This window comes from Cupressus sempervirens, chromosome 10 (genome assembly GCF_028749045.1).
Source record: "Cupressus sempervirens isolate cs-2001-9-10 chromosome 10, ASM2874904v1, whole genome shotgun sequence".
In the NCBI taxonomy this organism is placed as follows: domain Eukaryota; kingdom Viridiplantae; phylum Streptophyta; class Pinopsida; order Cupressales; family Cupressaceae; genus Cupressus; species Cupressus sempervirens.
The window spans coordinates 595,185,674-595,207,447 of NC_143127.1; positions in this window are offsets into that span (position 1 = coordinate 595,185,674).

Below are 21,774 nucleotides of genomic sequence, written 5' to 3' on the forward strand. Positions count from 1 at the left end.
TCGGACCTCTTGGATAAACAATGCAATGTTTATTCCAGGATGATTCCATAAGTAATGACTATGTCGAAGTGTCTGTGAGGTTCAAAGGCACACAATTCATAGGTATAGTGTGCTATAGATGCAACAATCTTGGACACATTGCAAGGAATTGTAGAACACCTAATGAAAAGCTAAATGAACAGAAAAGAGATGTACTTGTATGTCAGTTATGTAACAACTTTGGACACACAACAAGGTTTTGTAGAATGGACAGAAGAGACCTAAACAAGAATTAGAATTATAGAAGGAACAATAGAAGAAATGAAGTAAAAGAGCAGACAAATGAATTAATAGAATCATTTTTGGAGGTAAAGGAACTAGAAAGTTCTCATGTAGTTCTAAAAGATGTACTTGACATAATGATGAGGTCACTTATTGTCTATGACTCTTCTCACCAGAATTAAGTGTTCTTAGTGGAACAAAGTATCAGTTGTTGATAACTGATGCTAGAGGAAGTATCAAGGGTTGTGTAGTTGATAGTATGTAGTAGACATTAAGATCAATGAAGTGTGCATGCTTGATATGATTAGGATGAGGATATATGGAAGGATCAAACTCTTTGTTGCATAGCGACAGTATACTAAACTATTGCTAGATATACATTTATTGCATAGTACAAATTGTGAAAGATTTAAAGCACACAAATTGACTTGAATACATCATTTTCTTGTGTGAAGTTTCTATGTGATATTGAAGTGAGATTTGGAGAATTTAAGAATCCTACAAGGATGCAAAGTCGCCAAAAACCCTAGTACCAAAAATTGAGGTATTTTCTGTATTGTTGAGCATAATCCTTCAAGAGTGGCAAGGTAAGAAGTTTATAATGTAAGCAATAGGCCTAGGCCTAGGTATAATTTCAAGAAACACCCATTTGTTTCTTTACTAGATATCAAAGGTTATATTCACTATAAGATTGAAAGTATAGGTGATTCAGAGATTCACAAGGATTTGGAGAGGATGTGCAATAATGATTTATCATTGAAACTAGAAGACAGATTTTTGGAATGTCTTAACCTAGTTAAGGATTTGTTCTACATGGTTTTTGATAATAATGAATGGACAAGGATACTTCTTAGTAGAGTAAATGATGATCTTCTATGGCTTGGAAATGTTATCATTTGTATTGACAATGACCTAATTCATAAGGTCATAGGTTTGAGAAATCAAGGTAGTAATCGAGTAAACATCAAGAATGTGTGCAAACTTGTTGAGGAAAATCTCAGACATATTTCGATGGGAGGAACATGAAAGTCAACTCAATTCAATATGATGGAGTGAGAATCATATGCAATATTTTGGGATATAAGTTTAATCATGCATCTAGAATAGACTCAATCCCTGTAGGATTTGTTTATGCAACTTACTTGGTAGTAAGAGGAGAAAAAGTTAACATGTGTGACATTGTCAAAACATCATTGTTGGATAACATATCAAGACTAAGAAATCAAGGAGTGTAGTTTTCAGATTTGAATCCCTACTAACACACATATTTATCTATGCTATTAAGAAGTTTCCTGGTATCATAGTTTGGAATGAAAATGAGTGCACAATGTAGCAGATCACTTGAGCTTATAGGTCAAGACCCAAAGTAGTTGAGACAGTGACTTGGATAGAATAATGAAGTCTTTTCAAACAAGAATGAAGAAAAGGTATAGAATACCTTTAGCACTAGTAGAGAAGTATAAGGATGAATTATGTTTTATGGTTGAGATAGATTTCACATGTATGGAGGCAATAGTTCCTCAAGTGAAATTCATTGAACCTATGGGATATGAGATGATCGAGGATTTAATTGAAGGGTATGCATAGATAATCCTTCATTCTGAAGTTGATTCTAACTGTCCCAAATGAGGAACATATACTGAGAAAATGAGAGAAGTGAAAACTAGTCAAGCAATAAAGGACTCCAAGAAAAAGGTGGAGAAATTTATTGATTCTATCTTGGAAGAATATGGAATGACAAGGAAAGAATTTGATGAGGTAAAGGGAATAGCCATGGAAATGAAGGCTAGTGGCCAAGCTGAGCTTTTAACCCCTACACCCACTACAGTGGCAGGACCTACTAAAGAGGTCACAGTTGCCCAAACAAGTGCACAAACTCCTTCTATACCTTATGTAGTAGTTGCACAACAACAACCTCCAAGAAAACTAGTAAAGATAGAAGAAACATCTACTACAAGAAAGTCTACAAGGATCATAACCCCTCCTAAAAGGAGAGTGAAGTAGACTATTAGTGACACAATCAAAAGGAGAAAGACTCTATAGATTAGCTCATCTAAATCTGAGGAAGAGATTGGTGATAGACTAGTTGAAGTAGCTAATCAAAAAGCCAAGAACAAGGTGCAAAGCATGAAAGCCAGAGATAGAAAACCTAAAAATGCAAATCATTAATGATAACATTTTTATATAATTAAATAAATACTATGACTTGTTTAATAACATGGATAGGTGATAGCTATAAAATGTTGTAGTTAGGAACATGTGATGGGGACACAACCCAAGCACAAAATGGACACAATAGGAAAGGGAAAATTTTATTAACTGTAAAAATATGCTAGTACATTTAGTGTAGAGAAATAGACTCCAAAACATGCCCTGTGGGCTTACAATAGCATAAATCTAGAGATAAATTCTTCTCCCAATACCTTCTCTCAAACTCCACTCTGAACTGCCTTTTACAATGCCAGGAATGTTCTTAAATAGACCTCGGAGGGTTAACGATTAGGAATACATTCTAGAAAGTGTTAGTTGGCATCCAATGACCAAATAGAAGGCTCCCGAAGTCGCATTAGAAGTTGGCACAAAATTAGAAGAATCCAAAAATGGAAATCGAACTTCTGGGAGGCATAACTTTTGAACTGTAGCTCTGATTGACGAACCGTTTACATTTCTAGGAAGCTCTCGAAGTGCTCTATAGCCCTATGGACAACTTCACTCATCCCCCATTTTTTGGCCTTATTCAAGGTCATTTAATGCCCCTAACCTAACTTTGAAGCATTCTTAGGAGGTCTCCAGAAATTAAAAAATTGCAATAACTTTCAAACCATGAGGCCTTTTGACCTAATTCTTTTTCTAGAATGCTCTAAATTACAATTACATTCACCTGGCCAATTTATACCCTCTAATTTACCAAAATTATGGCTCAATTACATACTCCTATTTTTCTAGCATTTACATGTATCCAAGGAGTTCAAATACTCTAACCTAGAACACTGATAGTGGAACTATGAGAGTTGGAACCTTTATTTGACCCAAATGGGTATCTAAAAATGAAAACACATGAAATAGAAACTAAGTCTAAGTACATTTTTTTTGGGTGACACAAGATTGCCCTTATACCTTTAGATGCTCCTGCATTAGACACCCAGGGTAGATTGAAAAGTGACCCTATCACTTTATGAATGGTAGAGGAAATTCCAAGTGGGAAACCTTAGTTGTTGATATCCAAGTTGAGTCCTTAATCTATCGGCCTTTCCACTTAACCAGATACTCTTCATACTACCTATTTCTGGTACTCATGCACACATGATGATCTAGAATGTCTTCTATCTCCTCCTTCTTAGAAGTAGGAATTGGACATGGCTCTAACATTAGCTCCTCATCTACACCATCATCATGATACTCTATTAAGTCTACAATGTTTAAAATAGGAGAAATGTGAATGTCATCTAGCAATTCTACTTCATATGTATTTCCTGAGTCATGTTTCTTCAAAATTTTGCAGGGGCCAAATTTCTTCATCTTCAGCTTGTTGTAAGTACCGGCTGGAAATCTTTCTTTTCTTAAGTGTACCATGACTAGATCTCATACTTAGAACTCCTTATGTCTTCTCCTTTGATCACCCCTAGCTTTATACTATTGGTTCATCTTGGTAATGTGTGTCTGGACCTCCTCATGTAGACACTTGATATGTTTAGTGAATTCTTCATCTTCAGCACTTGTCCTCTCCCCTTGCTCTATCTTCCCCAATTCTAGTGTAGCCCTTGGACTACTTCCATTTACAATTTGGAATGGTGATTTTCAAGTACTCCTATTTACAGAGTTATTATAAGAAAATTTTGCTTGTGGTAGAATCAAATCCCATCCCTTGGGCTTATCCCCAACTAAACATCTCAGCAAATTGCCCAGACTTTTGTTTACCACTTATATTTGGTCGTTAGTCTGCGGATGATGTGTGGAACTAAATTTCAAGTCAGTTCTCAACTTCTTCCACAATATTCTCCAGAAATACCCCAAAAATTTAGTATCTCTATCAAAAACTATACTCCTTGGGAGACCATGTAGTCTTACCACCTCTCTGAAAAACAAGTATGCAATATGGACAACATCATGAGTTTTTTAGCATGGAATGAAATGTGCTATTTTGGAGAACCTATCAATCACCAAAAATATTGAGTCATTACCCCTTTGTGTCTTCAACAATCCAAGAACAAAATCCATGCTTATGTCCTCCCATGGCTTTGATGGAACAGGCAATGGCTGATAAAGTCCAGTATTGTGACTAAATCCCTTGGCAACTTGACAAATCTAACAACTCTGTACAAACTTCTTCACATCCTATGAAATCTAAGGCCAAAAATAATATTCTCTAAGAATGGCAATGGTCTTATCTTGACCAAAATGTCCTGCCATCCCTCCACTGTGTTTCTCCTTAATTAGATTTTCCCTCATGGAACTCCTTGGAATGCATAATTGACTGCCCTTGAATAACATACCATCCTGAATCAGATAGTCTAACCACTTAGTTCTATCTACAACAACATCTTCTTTACAAGCTTTCCATGCTTCAGCAAAATTAGGATCCTCAGGGTACAGATTCTTGAGTTCATCAAACCCAACTACTTCAACCTGCATTACTTCTTGGCTTGATATAGCCCCAATAACACTTCCACTACCATCACAATCCACCTGGAACACCTTTCTAAAATCTGGAAGTGCCAACATAGGTTGTTCTATCACCTTCTTCTTCAGCATTTCAAAACTTTTCGTAGCTGTTGCAGTCCATTTGAACTCTTTTCTATCCCCTCTTATTGTGTCAATCAGGGGTGCACATATGCCACTAAAATTCTTAATGAACTTTTTGTAAAAACTAACCAAACCATGAAATGATTTTACCTAAGTAGCAAACCTTGGAGTAGGTCATTCCAAGATGGATTTTACCTTCTCTAGATCTATTTTGAGACCTTTAGGTGATATAACAAACCCCAAGTAGACTAACTCCCTTTTTGCAAAGATACACTTCTTCAGATTAATTAACAGTTTCTCTTACCTTAACCTTTCAAGGACACTATGAGTATGCAATAAATGTTCTTCCAAAGTCTTGCTGAAAATTAAAATATCATCCAAATAGACAATAAGAAATTTTCCCAAGAACTTCTTAAGTACCTCATTCATAAGTTGCATAAATGTGCTTGGGGCGTTCGTCAATCCAAAGGGCATGACTAATCACTCATAAAGATCCTCCTTGGTCTTGAAGGCTATTTTCCACTCATCTCCTTCTCATATCCGTATCTAATGTTACCCACTCTTGAGATCTATCTTTGTGAAGTACTGAGCTCCACTCAAGGAGTCCATAAGATCATCCATTCTTGGCAAAGGAAACCGATACTTGATGGTTATCCTATTTATAGCTCAAGAGTCTGTACACATCCTCCACTCTCCATCCTTCTTTGGTGCCAGTATTGCAGGTACTACACATGGACTCAGGCTCTCTCAAATCAAGCCCTTACTCAATAGCTCTTGAACCTATCTATTTAGCTCCTCAGTTTTAGTAGGAGTCATCCTATGAGCAGCCTTGTTAGGAAAACTAGCTCCTGGGATTAAATCTATCTGATGACTGATTTTCCTTACCGGTGGCAATCCTTCTGGAACATTATCAAAGATGATATCTCTAAACTCACCTAGTAAATATGAAACTTCAAGTGGTATTTCACTACTACCTTCTTTATCTTTCCTAGGGATCAAATCATAGCACATACACTGATGTTTTATGCCATCTAAAAACTTCCTTCCATCAACAAGACAAATCCTAGCACTGCTACATACCTTTTTGCCTTCCTTTTTCATGGGCTTCAGTTTGTGGTGAACTCCATCCTTTGTTAGAGAGTATGTGTTTGCATGAACATCATGTACTGCATGCCTATCAAACTGCCATGATCTACCCAACAATAGATGGCAAACATCCATTGGAATAACATCACAGAGAACTTCATCATGGTAATTCCCAATTTTGAACTTCACTAAACATTGTTCACTTACCAGGACCTTATGATCATCTTTCACCCAAGCAATCTGATAGGGTTGGGCATCTTTCTCCCTCTTGAGCTTTAGCTTAGAGACCATCTCCTCTGATACCAAGTTATCAATGCTATCACCATCAATGATCACATCACAACATTTATCCTCACACTTGCACCTGGTATGGAATAAACTCCTCCTTTGTCCTAGTTCAATCTCACCTCTTAGTAGGACCCTTTCATTTACTAAAGTCTCTCCTCTTTCTGCATCCTCATCCACATGAGCAACCCTAGCTTGACCCTCAACTCTCCTATCTGTCCTTCCTTCTTATTGAGGACATTCAAAGGCACAATAACCTTCTTCATTGCAATGGAAATAGGTACCATGGAAGCCTCCTCTTTCTTTTCCACGTCCTCTACCTCTTCCTCTCTAATTTCCAAAGTATTGATCATGGGAGAGGTTGAAACCCTCATTCCTCTAGTTCTTGCTAGTACCCACATCTTCATTTTTCTTTTGGGTTTCATTTCGGCCTCTAAATGACCTACCACTACCCCTTCCTCCTTGACCACACCCTCTTTGTCTCCCTTCAAACCTTTTATTTAGCTTCTCTTCAACTCGTAGGGCAAATTGGTATGCCTCCTCAATGTTGGTCATTCTTACTAGACTTAATTCCTCCTAGATGCTAGGTCACAACCCACTGATATAATGAGAAACCTTCTCCTTATTTGCTTCTACATGCCCTGCTCTAATAAGAAGTTGATAAAACTCCTCTGTATATTCTTGGACTAATTTTCCTGGTTGCTTTAACCCATGCATCTTCTTAAACAAATCAAGCTCGTAGTCAATAGGAATGAACTGCTCCTTTAGTTTGTCCGTCATGTGATCCCACCTTGTGATCTTATCCTTTCCTCTTCTATTTGTTTCCAATTGAACCTCTTGCCACAGATTTTGGCATGTCCTTTCAGTTTTTCCTTTGCAAACTTAACCCTATCTGGGTCCCTAATATCCTCATACTCAAAGCATTCTTCCAATTCATTAATCCAGTCGATCAACTCATCTAGTTTCAATTTTTTTGAAAATACACCCACATCAATTGTAGATCTTTTCCCAAACTTAGTAATTTCCATAAAAAGCCTTTCCTCTACCTGATTTAGAACTTCCCCATCAAATTCCCCTTCTAGTCCAATTTCTTCTTCTTCATTGTCATCCTCACTTTCGTCACCTGCAGCAACATTTGTTCCCCTACGGAGCTCCTCTTGCAATGCTTGGACCTGCCTTTGGAGGGCTCTAACCTCCTTAGGATTAATAGCTTTGGCCCTTTTTCCACACTTTCTTCATGGAGCCATCTTCTTAACTTGAACCCACAACCACCCAGTCTTGGTGCAAACTACCTCATAGTCAACGCTCTGTCTACACACTCAAGAAATCTTGCTCTGATACCACTTGATGGGAACACAACCCAAGCATAGAATGGACACAATAGAAAAGGGAAAATTTTATTAACTGTTAAAATATGCTAGTACACTTAGTGCAGAGAAATAGACTCCAAAACATGCCCTATGGGCTTACAATAGCATAAATCTGGAGATAAATTCTTCTCCCAGCACCTTTTCTCAAACTCTACTTCGAACTGCCTTTTACAATGCCAAAAATGTTCTTAAATAGACCTCAAAGGGTTAAATATTAGGAATAAATTCTAGAAAGTTCTAGTTGGCATCCACCGACCAAATAGAAGGCTCCAAAATTCGCATTAGAAGTCGACACAAAATTAGAAGAATCCAGAAATAGTAACCAAACTTCTGGGAGGCATAACTTTTGAACCATAGCTCCAATTGACGAACCGTTTACATTTCTGCAAAGCTCTCAAAGTGCTCTATAAACTTATGGATAGCTTCACTCATACCCCATTTTTTAGCCCTATTCAAGCTCATTTAATGCCCCTAACCTAACTTTGAAGCATTCTTAAGAGGTCTCCAAAAATTGAAAAATTGCAGTAACTTTCAAACCGTGGGGCCTTTTGACCTGATTCTTTTTCTGGAATGCTCTAAATTATAATTACATTCACTCAACCAATTTATACCCTCTAATTTACCAAAATTATGGCTCAATTACATACTCCTATTTTTTGACATTTACACGTATCCCAAGGTGTTCAAATACTCTAACCTAGAACACTGATAGTGGAACTGTGAGAGTTGGAACCTTTATTTGACCCAAATGGGTATCTAAAAATGAAAACACATAAAACAGAAACTAAGTCTAAGTACATTTGTTTTGGGTGACATAGGATTACCTTTATACCTTTGGATGCTCCTACATCAACATGATTATGAAAGATAAGAGATTTGATAGTATAAAAGGGCAGATACCCGAAGATTTTTATAATAGATTGCTAAATAGGAAGAGCAGAGTTATAGAAGAGGATAAACAAATAAGAATTAACATGGTGAGAAAGCTATTTTTTGTAAATAGTAAAGAAAATATAAAAGAAATTTTGAAATGTATAGCACCATTACTAAGACATAAGAAAAGATCTATTCTCCTAATGGGAGGAAATTATTAGGAAGTCAATAAAGAAACTCAAGAGGCTATAGTTTCATTCATGACCATTATACCTAAAGTAAGTGTGCAGCTAGAAGAACCCAGCTAGACACCTAAGGAGAGTGCGAAGACAAAGGAAGATAGTTCTACAACTTGCAATCCTCCTCATAGTTTTGAACCAAAAACTACACCAAGCTCTTCTCCACACATCACTATTGGTAGTGGCTCTATGCAAGTGGACAACACCAATGTGACAGTTGAAAAAATAGAAGATCTATTCAAGGATTTTGGTGCCATCATTGTTGGTAATATTGTGGATTACAGTAGCTCTGATGAAGAAGAAGATCAAGGGACTACACAAAAGATGGAGACTCGCACTAAAGCAAGTATCTCAAGTGCACTTTTGATAGTAGTAGTAGTAGGAATTTCCACTCCTCCTCCCCAAATAGTAGTAGCAACTCCAACTCAATCTGATGAAGAAGATGAAGTGAATAATCTTATATCTTCTCTGAGCAAACTTCTTGAGAAGAAGAAATCAATCAAGTCAATTGAGAAGACTTTGACTATAGTTTTGGACAAGATGGAGAAGATAGTAAGCCCTGTTGACACCCTAGTAGATACTTAATAGCACCCAACACTTTTTTGCAAAGCTTTTTATGATGAGTTCACTACACTCATGAATGTGGCTACCATTCAAGAATAGACTAAGCACGATGGTAAACTTCTAGACACTATGTGCACTAAAATGAGAAATAATATAGAAACTTTGAATATATGTATTAAAGCACTAAGGTAGTGCATAGAGGAAGGAAAATATGCATACATTCATTTGAAATATTTTGATGATCATATCAAGGAGAAAGTGACTGAGTTTTAGACAAACACTAACAACTTTTTGAAGTAGAATTAGAAAGTAGACACAATTGAGAATACAATACAACTACTTCATGACAATATAAAGGAAATACAAGCAGAAAAGGAGAAAATTTTGAAGAGATTCACTCTTTTGAGAGTATACTTATTCCCTCAAATAACATTACTAGAAAATCAATTGGAAGAATGCTTCTCTAGAAAATCTTCATATGACAAGTTTGTGGCTATAGACTTGAACATGGCAGAATTGGCAGCATATGCTTTATGTGTGCTTATCATTGTATCTAATGTATTGTAGGATAGTTGGAAGAAACATTTTGAGCAATTAGAGACAAAATTCAAGTTTTGATATGCAGCTACTAGATTTTGATGGTCTTTTGATACCTTTTTCATTGATGTCAAAGGGGGAGATATATGGAAAATTGTATTGTAAGAAATTGTAATATGTATGTAATAGGGAGAAATAAGTTTTAATAGGAAGTGATAAGGGAATTAGTCTTTCATAACATAAATACAGATGTTTTTCTAATGTTCTTATGTTATGGCTATTTGTTTTGATTGGCATGATAGCACATTTGGGACTTAGCCAATTTTCCCAAAATGTTGCCATCAATGCCAAAGGGGGAGATTTTTGGAAATATATCCAATCAATTAGATAAGGTAAGTTATGGTTTTCATTTATGGAAACTTATTTTTTTTACAAATTAGCCTCATTCAGTTGCAGAAGAAAATTGTCTAAGTATCAAACAATGCTATAGTAGGAGGATAGTTTTGATGATAACAAAATACTCCCTTGGAATTTTCTCTTGCACAATTTACTAGAGATGGATGACATCATAATGATGATGTATACCAATGTGCATGTCTGTACAGTCAACCAAGTTCAAGTTATGAAGGAATTAGTGATGTAGTGGTGACATAGTGCAGAACAAAGCATATCAGTAGAATGTGTTTAATAGTTTGATTTATTGTTTTGAGTTATAACTTCTTATTGAGATGAATCTAATGATGTTATATGAGATAACTAAGGAAGAATTTACCAAAAAAATTTGTATAAGTAAATAATTGTATATGCAAAGTTAAAAAGGAAGTGTGTGTGGATGATGATTTAGTGATCAGTAAATGCAAAGTTGATATGATCTTGTGAAATGTGAGCAACAAGTGAATGTGATACTTTTCTATATGATGCAAAGATATGATGTAGATTAATATGTGTGTAGTCACTCTTGTGTGAAAATCATCAATTAGAAGATTTTTGAAGTACAAAAAATAACTCAATATTGTATGTATACCTATTTCTTGAAAAACTTATTGTCTAGTTGCATGTTAGGGCAATGGGCTCTTCTTGCACACATTTTCATTTTATTCACCAAATCCTAATAGGGTTGAAGCAACTCTTAATAAGGTTGAGGCTTTTAACAAGGCCTAGTCTCCTAATAGGGACTCGAGACACTATACATGCTACACAGACTCCTAATAGGATCAATATCCTTAACTAGATTCTTTATATAGTGAATCATCTAGTGAATTTCATCCCCATTGGGGTTTTCCCTTGGCCAAGGTTTCCCTAGTTAACAAAATATTGTGTTATGATCTCTCTTTTTGTATTGTTGTTTATACTATTCAACATTATTGGTTTAGTTTCTTATGCAAATAATAATGTAATTAATAATATTCAATTGTGGGTAAAAATATTGAGAATACTAAATCCCCCCTCCCTCTCAGTATTATCTATTTCTAATACCATCTATCATTCTTGTTCACAAAAGACACTAGTGCAATTGCCTCATCCTCATCATAATGATTCTTCATTGCAACATACACCACTTTATCATCATGATGGTCAAATCTATCTTTGGTTTCCTCTTCTACAATGTAGTAAGATTTCTTGCCTTTGTCTTTGTAATCTTTGATGTCTTCATCTCTTCTAAATTTCTATTTGTCTCCACCTCTCTAGTTTTTCTTCTCTGGACATCTAGTAGCAATATGACTAACCTGATTGCAATAAAAACTCATGATAGGTAAATTATGCTTGAATTTTCCTTTACCTCTATAAAATCTTCTTTCTAGTAGTTCTTCAAGGTGTTCTACATTCTCCTCATCTATATCACTATCATTGGAAACATATTTTACCTTTTTCTTCTTCTTCTCATTCGGTTCCTTCAATGATAGCTTAACTTTGAAAGTAGATTCAACATTTTAAGATTTGAAGTTATCAAAATTAGATAGCTCAAACATAGTGAGCCTACCCACCAGGCCTTCAAGAGTCAAATTAGAACCTAGGATACATCTTAGTTCTTGTATTGCAGAAACTCTAATAGCATAGATGAATAGCAATATTCTCAAAAATTTACTTAATAAAGTATCATTATCTTTCTTACCATTCGATCCTCTTATAGCATTAACAACATCTTTTATCCTAGAGTGATATTGAGCAACATTCTCACCTTCTTGCATTCTCATATCATCAAACTTACCTCTAAGAATTTTAGATTTGGCTCTTAAAATATTTGCATTGCCTCCATAGATGGTGTGAAGAGCATCCCACATTTTCTTTTCACTATCACAACCCTTGATGTCATCAAAACTAGCATAACATAAGGTATAGGAAATCTCCAATATTTCTTGGTTGTGTTATTTCTTCTTTTTTAGATCTTTAGTAGTTAGGGTGCCAATAGGATCAACATGCTCAGTGATGATGGTAGATTGTGCATAGTCTCCATTACCTCCTAGGTGTAGCTTCATCAAACTTTTTCATGCAGGAAAGTTATCTCTATTAAGCTTGGATGCCTCTCTTTTTGACATCTTGATATTCTGCTTCTAGTACCTTCAAAATAGTCCTCTTAAGAGGATAGCACTAATACCAATTGTTGGAATTCTTTAGAATAAATGAGAGGGAGTGAATAAGTTATCCAAGGTCTAGATATACAAGTAAAAAAATTCACAGCTCAGTGAACTCATATCCATAAAATATATGCAACATGCATGCATCCATTAGATCATACATTCACTTAAACTTGTAGGTTACTGTCAAATCAACTTTGTAGAAATGTATGCATGAACCTTAACAAATTTAATAACACATTTGACACAATGATTTTAACGTGAAAACCCAATTTGGGAAAAACCACTAGTATCATGCTACTAATTCTCACTCCTCTAAAGTGATGCCCTATGAAAGGCCAACCCTGTTAAAGGTTACAATGCACACTGTTAAATGTGGCCTAGTTAGAGGATTTCAATTACATTGTTAGGAGTGAGCCTTGTTAGAGGACTTTATATCATTCACTTGGAATGTCACCCGATTAAAGGATTTACAAATGGTTTTTAGGTCAACCTTAATCGAAAGGATTTACCCTAGTCTGGTATAGTGATTAGAAAGTAATAGTAAGGCTTGATTTGATAATAACTAACAACTCACTTCTAGATTACACAGCTCTATTTCAGTCCTCCATTCTGGTTGTCTTTCATACACTTCAACTCTAATAGCTTGTTCACCCTTCAAGCATCCATACCCTTAAGCCTTCTTTCTTTTCTTGCCAATAAAAATCTCTTCTATTTAGTCATTGTATGAAGAAATTCCTTAGACCTCTTGTATAACTTAGGTTTTCCAACATTTATCAACCTTACTTCTAACTAGCCATCTCTATAAATAGAAAATTAAGAGTGTTTTTTTTTCATCCTCTATCATCCATTTTAGGGTTAGGTAGGATTAGGCATATTCAATGAATCTATCATCTTTTCATTTTAGTCCCTTCTAGAAACTTCTCCTTCAATCCTCTTTGAATTCACCTCAAATCGATTTACCATGAATTTTGCGCCACCAACTCATCATAATTATCTTCCACATGCTTCATAAAATTCAAGAAAGTAAAATCATCAACTCATATTCATCAAATCCATGATTTAACATGAATATTGGCACTTGACATCAATACGTTGTCACTTAACTTCCATATTGTTCTTTTGCTCATCATCAACTAGATCACTTGGCAAAAACTAAAGTTTACTGGAACTCAGCATTAACTAAAATTTACTTGGCTTGCACTGTATCACTTGGTATACACTAAAATTAGACTTTCCTTAGCTCCAATTGATTTTTTTCTTGGCTTGCACTAACTTTTCTTAGCACCTACTATCCACTTGGTCAAGCTTGGTAGACTCAATTCTTCTTACTTGTTCTTCTAAACTTAGCCAGTGTATCCATCCTTTGCAACCTTAAGTAGATAATAAATGCACTATATCATCAATGTCTTAACTAATCTTTGCACTCCTTTTATATACCATAACTCAACCTCTTCTCTAGGTTATTTTATTATCTTATTTGCTCAAATCCTCTTCATCAATCAAAAAAATGATAGTAGTCAAAATTAACTAAGCAATTATCTTACCAACAAGTAGCAGGTTTCACATCAGTTACAAAATAATTATTGAAACACATTCTCATACTTGTATCAATCTATTTTCAAAAATCTTGCTCTTTGGCATTGATAGCAAACCAGTACATTAACCAATAATAATACCAAAAAGAAAATGATTCCTTAATTGAAATCTCTCCCTCTATCAACAAATTTCTTCTTGTGTATAGGTTAAAATATTTTGTTTTGATCAACACACAATCAACTCATTCTTATCATCCCTCTTGATCACTTTCTGTCCTTATGACTTCTTATATCTCCCTCTCACTAGGTAGATGTATGTCTTTAAATCATCAAGTACACTATCTCCCTCTAAGTAGATATTTATTTTTGTATAATATCACTATCTCCCTCTTTGACAACAATACCAAAAAATTGTCATCTTATCATGCAGATATGAAAAATTTTCAATTTCTCCTCTATTACCTAGCTTGTAACTGATTTGCAACAGCTCTTTGATTACTTTATTACTTTAGGCAGCTCCTAAAGTAAGATCCACTATATCAATGTGTAACATATGTCAATCATCTCAGTTGATATGAGGCACTTCTCATGCCTCTTAAATGGCCTTAGATAGGGTATAACCCATAGTTTACCTCTTAGATACTAATGATCATCCTTAGTTAATTCTTTTATGAAGATATCAGTTATTTATATTCACATATTCCATCTTCACCTCTTTTTCTTTAACTAACTCTCTTAAGTAGTGATACTTAATTACAATGTGCTTAGTCTTTGTATGCATCATATGATTCTTTGATTTATTTATAACACTTGTATTATCAAAATAAAGTATCACAAGTTAGTGATTTCCTCCTTCATACCTTTGAGTAGCTTTTTGATCCATACAATGTTTGTACAATTTACTACAACAAAAACATATTTAGCTTTGACAATAGATTGAGATATGTAGTTTTGTTTCTTACTAGTCCATGTAACTAGCCTTTTTCCTATGATAAATGCTCCTCCACTAGTGCTCTTTCTGTCATCAATAGTTTCAGCCCAATCAACATCAATGTAGGCCCTCAACTCAAATTTCTAATTATTCTTGTAGTATAGACCATAGTCTTCTATACCTTTCAGATATCTCATTATTATCTTAATAGCCATCAAATTATTCTCCCTAGGATTAGCATAGAATCTTGCAAATATCCCAACAGATAATGCAATATCAAGTCTACTATGTACTACATATTACAATTTTCCAATCATATACTTGTACAATGTTTGATTCACCTCAGTTGAATCATCATTCTTTGATAATTTATGCCATGTCATCATAGGTGTACTTATTGGCTTGAAATCTTCCAATCCAAAAAATTTCAATATCTCCTTTACATATTTTGACTAAGTGATGTATATACCATATTTCATTTGATGTACTTGGAAAACACAAAGAACTTGATCTCTCCAAACATAGACATCTCAAATTCTTTCTTCATTAAATTTGCAAAATCTTTATACAAAGTATCCCTACCTCCAAATATTATATCATCAACAAAAATCTCATATAGTAAAATACCTTTGTCTTTCTATATCTTCAAGTATGAATTTCTATTATCATCAGTCCTCTCAAATCCAATTTTCACAAAATAATTGTGAAGCCTTTCATGCCATACTCTTGGTGCTTGATTCAAACTATATAGAGCTTTATGTGCTCTACATACCATGTTTTTGTTGTTAGCATCAACAAATCCTCCTGGTTGTTCTATATAAATTGCATCTTCTAATATGTCTTTCAAAAATGCAGATTTAACATACATTTGATAAAATTTGAAACCTTTATATGCAGAGTAAGCAAGCAGATTTCTTACTCCTTCCAATCTTGCAACTATAATACCCAAAAATTCTTACATTGCCATGTTGACCAATTTTGGTCTATTCAATCATTCCTAAGTCCTAGTTTACTAGGCAATTCTAATTTTGATTATCACTACTTGACCTAAGAATCAGATGTAGAAAACCCTAATCTGCATTAATCAACTCTTTATTTAATTCCTAAGTATCGACTCAAATTAGCTACATTAAACCTACTAATTGAGATTAATTTAATTATAAGTCTTCATACCTTGATTAAATTAATCTTACCTCTTTAGCTGATGTACAAAGAAATTAAATGTATTTAATTTAATAAGATAATGTCATTACTTTAATTATTGAATTTAATTATTCAATTAATTAAAAATATGCATTTACGAGGTCACTTCCTATTTTATTAAATTAAATATTATTTTCAAATCTTCTCTTTAGTTCATGAATGGGAATTTTGAGTAATCTATCTCTTGAAATGTAATTAACCTAATCAACTTATTCTCACACTTAGGTGAAACTCAATTAACTCTCCATCACACTTAGGATTTGAGTTAGTTAACATCACCTGCACAAAGAATTTTCCATCTTGATTAAATCTCATCTTCAATCTCAACCATTCATTATAATTGATCACGATCGCTAATTGGTTTTGGGAATGGTATTTAAGAGGGCTCCAATTATTCATTAAAAAGGTTGAATTGAATTAGTATCAAATTAATGTTGGAATATTTACTTGTTTTCATACATCCATAGCTTAATTTCTTATATTGCAATTTCATATTAGCTTAAAATGCATTCATATAGGGTAATTTACTTTTCTTTGTTCTTAGATTAAAATGCATTTCATATAGATTAATTGCACTACCATATAGCTTCATAAATCCTTCGTACTAGAGGTTTGGTTGCTTGCTTCTCATTCTAAGAGTGACGACAAAATCCATCTAGTTAGGAGGCAACAGGTCAAACTGTTGGATCACTCGAATAAATAATCTCATATTTATTTCAGGATGATCTCTCAGTAATGACTATGTTGAAGTGTCTATAAGGATCAGAGGCCCACATTTCACACATACATTTCTAGCACCCACTATGGGGCTGAGAAATCAAGTTGTCTAGCCTCATTTACTCTTTTTTCTACATTTTTAATTACTATGTTACTGTCATCCATACAATTTTCCAGATTTTCCTATGAGAAATCTCAATTTCACATGAAGAACTAAAGATTTTTCCCCTTTCATTGCACTTCTTCATGCAAAAAAGTGTATAAATATGTAGTTTCTCACATAGTGCACATTATTTTTGCATGCGGGCTTGTACATGATCTCACGTGAAATTTTGCAAAAGCACATGCAAAAGGAAAGGTTTAGAATTCAATTTTATCATTATGTTTTTGATTGATAGTGTTCTCTAAAGCATTTTCTTTCTAATTTATGGTTTTCAAATAGCTTAACAATGGTTTTCAGGATGTTTGTCAAAGACACCTTATCAAAACACTTGAAACATGTACTGACTATGTGATTGTAGGATGTTTATTGAAGACATGCTTGTCAAAGAAATTATTTCAAAGCCACTTAAATGTTGTGTCTTATTTTATTACTTTTCACACATATTATAAGTAGGGCTAGTGAACTTCGTAGGGTGCAAGATAGGGGAATAGGGGAGTATGCTCTTTACTAATTGAAAGTGATGCCCAAGAGTAAATCAGAAACCTAGAAGCCTCTAAAAGATAGTACTAAAGGGAGGCAAGCAAGTTATTGGTTCTCCTATATGAGTCTTTTCTAAAAAGGGATGATGATTTCTTTTTAGGAGGTAAAAATCTTGAGAAATGACAAGTTAGGATCAATTAAGCTATGTCAGTGATTAACATGTCTTGCATGTTTGGGAAAGGTGATGAGGTAGAGGAGTAACTCTTTCCCCTTGAGAGAAATTAGAAACTTGGACCCTTAGATCCAAACCACTAGTCTGAGTCAACCTTTAGAGGGCTTGCTAGAGTGATCCAATCTTTGGGAATGACCCAAGTGAGAACACTCCTTTCTCTAGAGATTCCAACTCGCTATAATAAAGAAGCTTTGTAGAGAAAAAGACTCCAAAGCCATATTAATTTCCTCTTCTTCATTTTGATATCGCATATCAAGAAGAGGCTCTATAAACTACACTGGCTAACACTAGCCCCAATCTTGCTAGTCATGTGTGTGCACTTATAGATACTAGTGTGGGTTGTTTGCCTCAACTTCATTTGCAAAGCCACTAGGGGTTAATATGAATGGAAGAAAAGTAAAAATATCTTAGTTAGTTTCTACTCGGTTCACCTCTAAAATGGGTCATAATGTTTGTGCAAGGAGGGGGAGCAATCTCTCCTATAGATACTCACCATAGGCATGTACCTAGGTGTTGGAAGGTGGTATACATGCTTGACCCCTGTTATAAGGGTGTTCATTCAGCATATATGTTATTAAGCCCTTGGAATACACCAAAAACATGGGCACCCTCTAGTGTGGTGACATAGCTATGTGAGGTGAATGCATGCACATAAGTTGTGAGACAAAGGTTTTTCCTTCTCTACTATTTTTGGTTTTAGGGTTAGAGCGTGTCTTTTTCAAGTCTTAAACTTGTCCAAATCTATCAAACAAACTAAAGGTTAAGACTCCCCTATCCCTCAAAGTTGCTTTGTCCTCTATTGGATTGTTTGCAACTATTGCTTGCTTTCCGTGTTTATTTGAAAACAACCATCTTTTTGAAAACCAAATGCTACCCAAAACTTGAACTATCTAAAATCTATAAAAACAATCAACTGTCTATCTAGAACTATCTAAAACTTGCAAAATCTCTTCAAAATCTAGACAAAGTTGTTGACTTGTCTAGATTCTTGCAACCAATGCTATGAAATCTTGCACGAGAAAATATTTTGTCAACACTTCATCAGATGGCTTTGTCCAAGTCCTCACATAGTCCTCTACAAATCTCCATGCGAGATTTTGCAAAACACTATCTTTTTATGCCAAAATCTTATCTTTTTGTCAATCTAGCACATCCTCGTATAGCTTTATACAAGTTCTCACATGAGAAAACTATCCAAAAATTATTGTTCTAAATATTTGCTTCATTCTGTGTGTTTCCTCATGCCGTTCCCTAAGAATCTTTGCATGGGATCTTGTCTTCAAAATTGGCGAATTGTCTATCAGAGCTATCTGTGCTTTAAGTTTGATCTGAATCTACAACATTTTACCACTTCTATATCTACAAACAGTTTCAAACAATGGCTTCTTCTTAGCTCAAAACTTGTGATCTACATGCAAACTAGTCTTGCCACTTGTCTATCTTATTCTTGTCTTTTCATATTTGTCAAACTTTGTGACATGATAGTCATAATCTATGGTTGTTCTAGCCTATACTCAAATGACTTGTACCTAAGTATACAACACTCTTATCTTTATTTTTAAGATGATGTTCTAGTGTGGTCGTTGTCTAGGTTTTTTCTTATTGTCCTTGTCTATGAGTATGGCAAAAAGAAGCAAAAATGTTTTTTATCCCCTTAGACTTAGACAAGGTAGAGCTAAGGGTCATAATCATGGGAGAGATCACTTTCTAGTTTATGCACAGTCTATCTCTAGTTTAGCTAGTGAGGAGTCTTCATGATATCCTTCACCTATTAGATCACCTCATGTTTAGAGAACATTTTCCATAAACCTACAGCAAACTAGGAACCCCTTGTATCAAGAGGATCCCAAAACTAGAAAAGGTCATACATTTTCAAACAACACAACTAAATTCTTATTCAAGGGACCTTTCCAACCAACATACACTAAAACTTGTTACATTCCTAAAATGGTTGATCAAGAACCTAAACACAGAGAACATAGTAGAGATCAAGATCAAAAAAGGAATGAAAGATATAAGGAACCTTTTACTGATGAAAATGAAGAGGTAGAAATACTACTCAAACACATCAAAAAATGTCATAATGACAAAAACTTGCAGAAAGTCATGGAGATCTTGCTTGATAAAAAGAGAAAGAGAAATATTTTCTCAAACTTGCTCAAGAGGGATCCAAGCTACCTCATCACTTTAATATTGAAACTATCATTACACTTGAAGAGGAAACTGAAATGTCTAAGTTGCAAAAACAACTAAAGATCATGCAAGAATAGTTAACCCAAATGATGTGTGATAAAGACAAACCTAAAAAATCATACACCTTAGATGTTCTTTGTTCATTTCCTTTTGACAAGAGTATAGACATGCCTCCTTTTCCAAGAGGAATTGAGTTACCTAGGTATGATAAATACTTTGGAACTTTTGATCCCCAAGATCATTTGTGAGAATTCAATGCCTTGTCTATGGAATTTATGCATAAATAGACATATCTCATGCATCTATTCCCAATAAGTCTAGGTGGTTAGGCTATGGAGTGGTTTTCACACTTTCCTATTGGCATCAAAACATTCGATGAGATTGCTAACCTATTTGTTCAACAGTACTCCCACAACATACAAAACCTAGTTAACATACGAGACTTGTGTAACTTTAAATAGAAAGTTGGGGAACCCTTCCTCACATTCCTTTGGATATGGAGACAAATTTACACCAAATATTCATGAAAGAATCCTGAAATGGAAAAGCTTGACATCTTCACTGATAATCTCCTACCTAATTTTGGGTATAGAGTTCAACTTCAAGGTCCACGCACCTTCAAAGACATGGTCAAAAAAGCTATCTAGATAGAGGAACTTATGGTAAAAAAGGGTGAACTAACCTTTCAAAAGGACACTAAACAAGGATCCAATTCTAATAAGGACAAATCCAAGTATGTGAACAAAAACCAAGAGGTTATGCATGATGGATTTGTTAACAACATTACTCCTAACCCTGCTAAGGTAGCCTTCAATCTTATAGACAATCTCAAAGCATCCAAGAATTTTGAGAAACCTCCTTCTGAAAATAAGATGTTTGGAAATAAATTGAAGACCTCATCTTGGGTCACATGCCCAAAATGAGAATATACACATCTTGGTGAAATTTTGGATGGGGTCTATAAGACCTTGCTATGAAACAAGCTCATTTCTCTATTGGATAACTCTCATCCTTATGATTCACAACCATAACCACCATGGTGGAACAAAACCCCATTTTGTGAATATCACCAGAACAAAAGCCACAAAACTAGCAATTACATTAACTTGTGTCACAAAGTCCAAGACTTAATCAATAATGGTGACATTTTTGTGGATAGACATAACAAGAACAAAAATCACAAAGGTTTCAAGGATCCATTCTCATCTTTTGAAAAAGGAGAAAACAAAAATCTCATAATAAGATCAACTATACATACTCTAATGATGATGATGAGATAGTCCACATGGTTGAACTGATGGATGTTGAGTATCGTGATGTTATCACCATCAAGGGAAATCAAGAAAAAACTAAACCTGAGATGCCATTTTTCTTAAGGGGCCCTACTTCCAATACATTAGATAACGAACCATCATAATCTTGTGCCAACATTGTTACATGTTCTTGTGCTAAGTTGTTACTTAAAGGCCCTACACCTTCTACTCCTGAGCTAAAACAACACAAAGACAAACCTCTTGCTGGTCCATCTAGAAAAGGAATAAAACTTGCACCAACTTCTATAGCTACTAGCTACAATATCCTCAATCAATTACAATGAAAAAATGCTCAAATCATGATCTTTGAACTACTCAAAATATTTCCTTATCATAGGAAGATTCATGACAAATCTCTCACTAAGGCAAATGTACCTCAAGATCTTGATCTTGAGAGGTTTCAATCTATGTTAGGTCACTTGACCTTACCTTACTATATGTCTTTCTTCAAGTAGGATGATAATTCACTG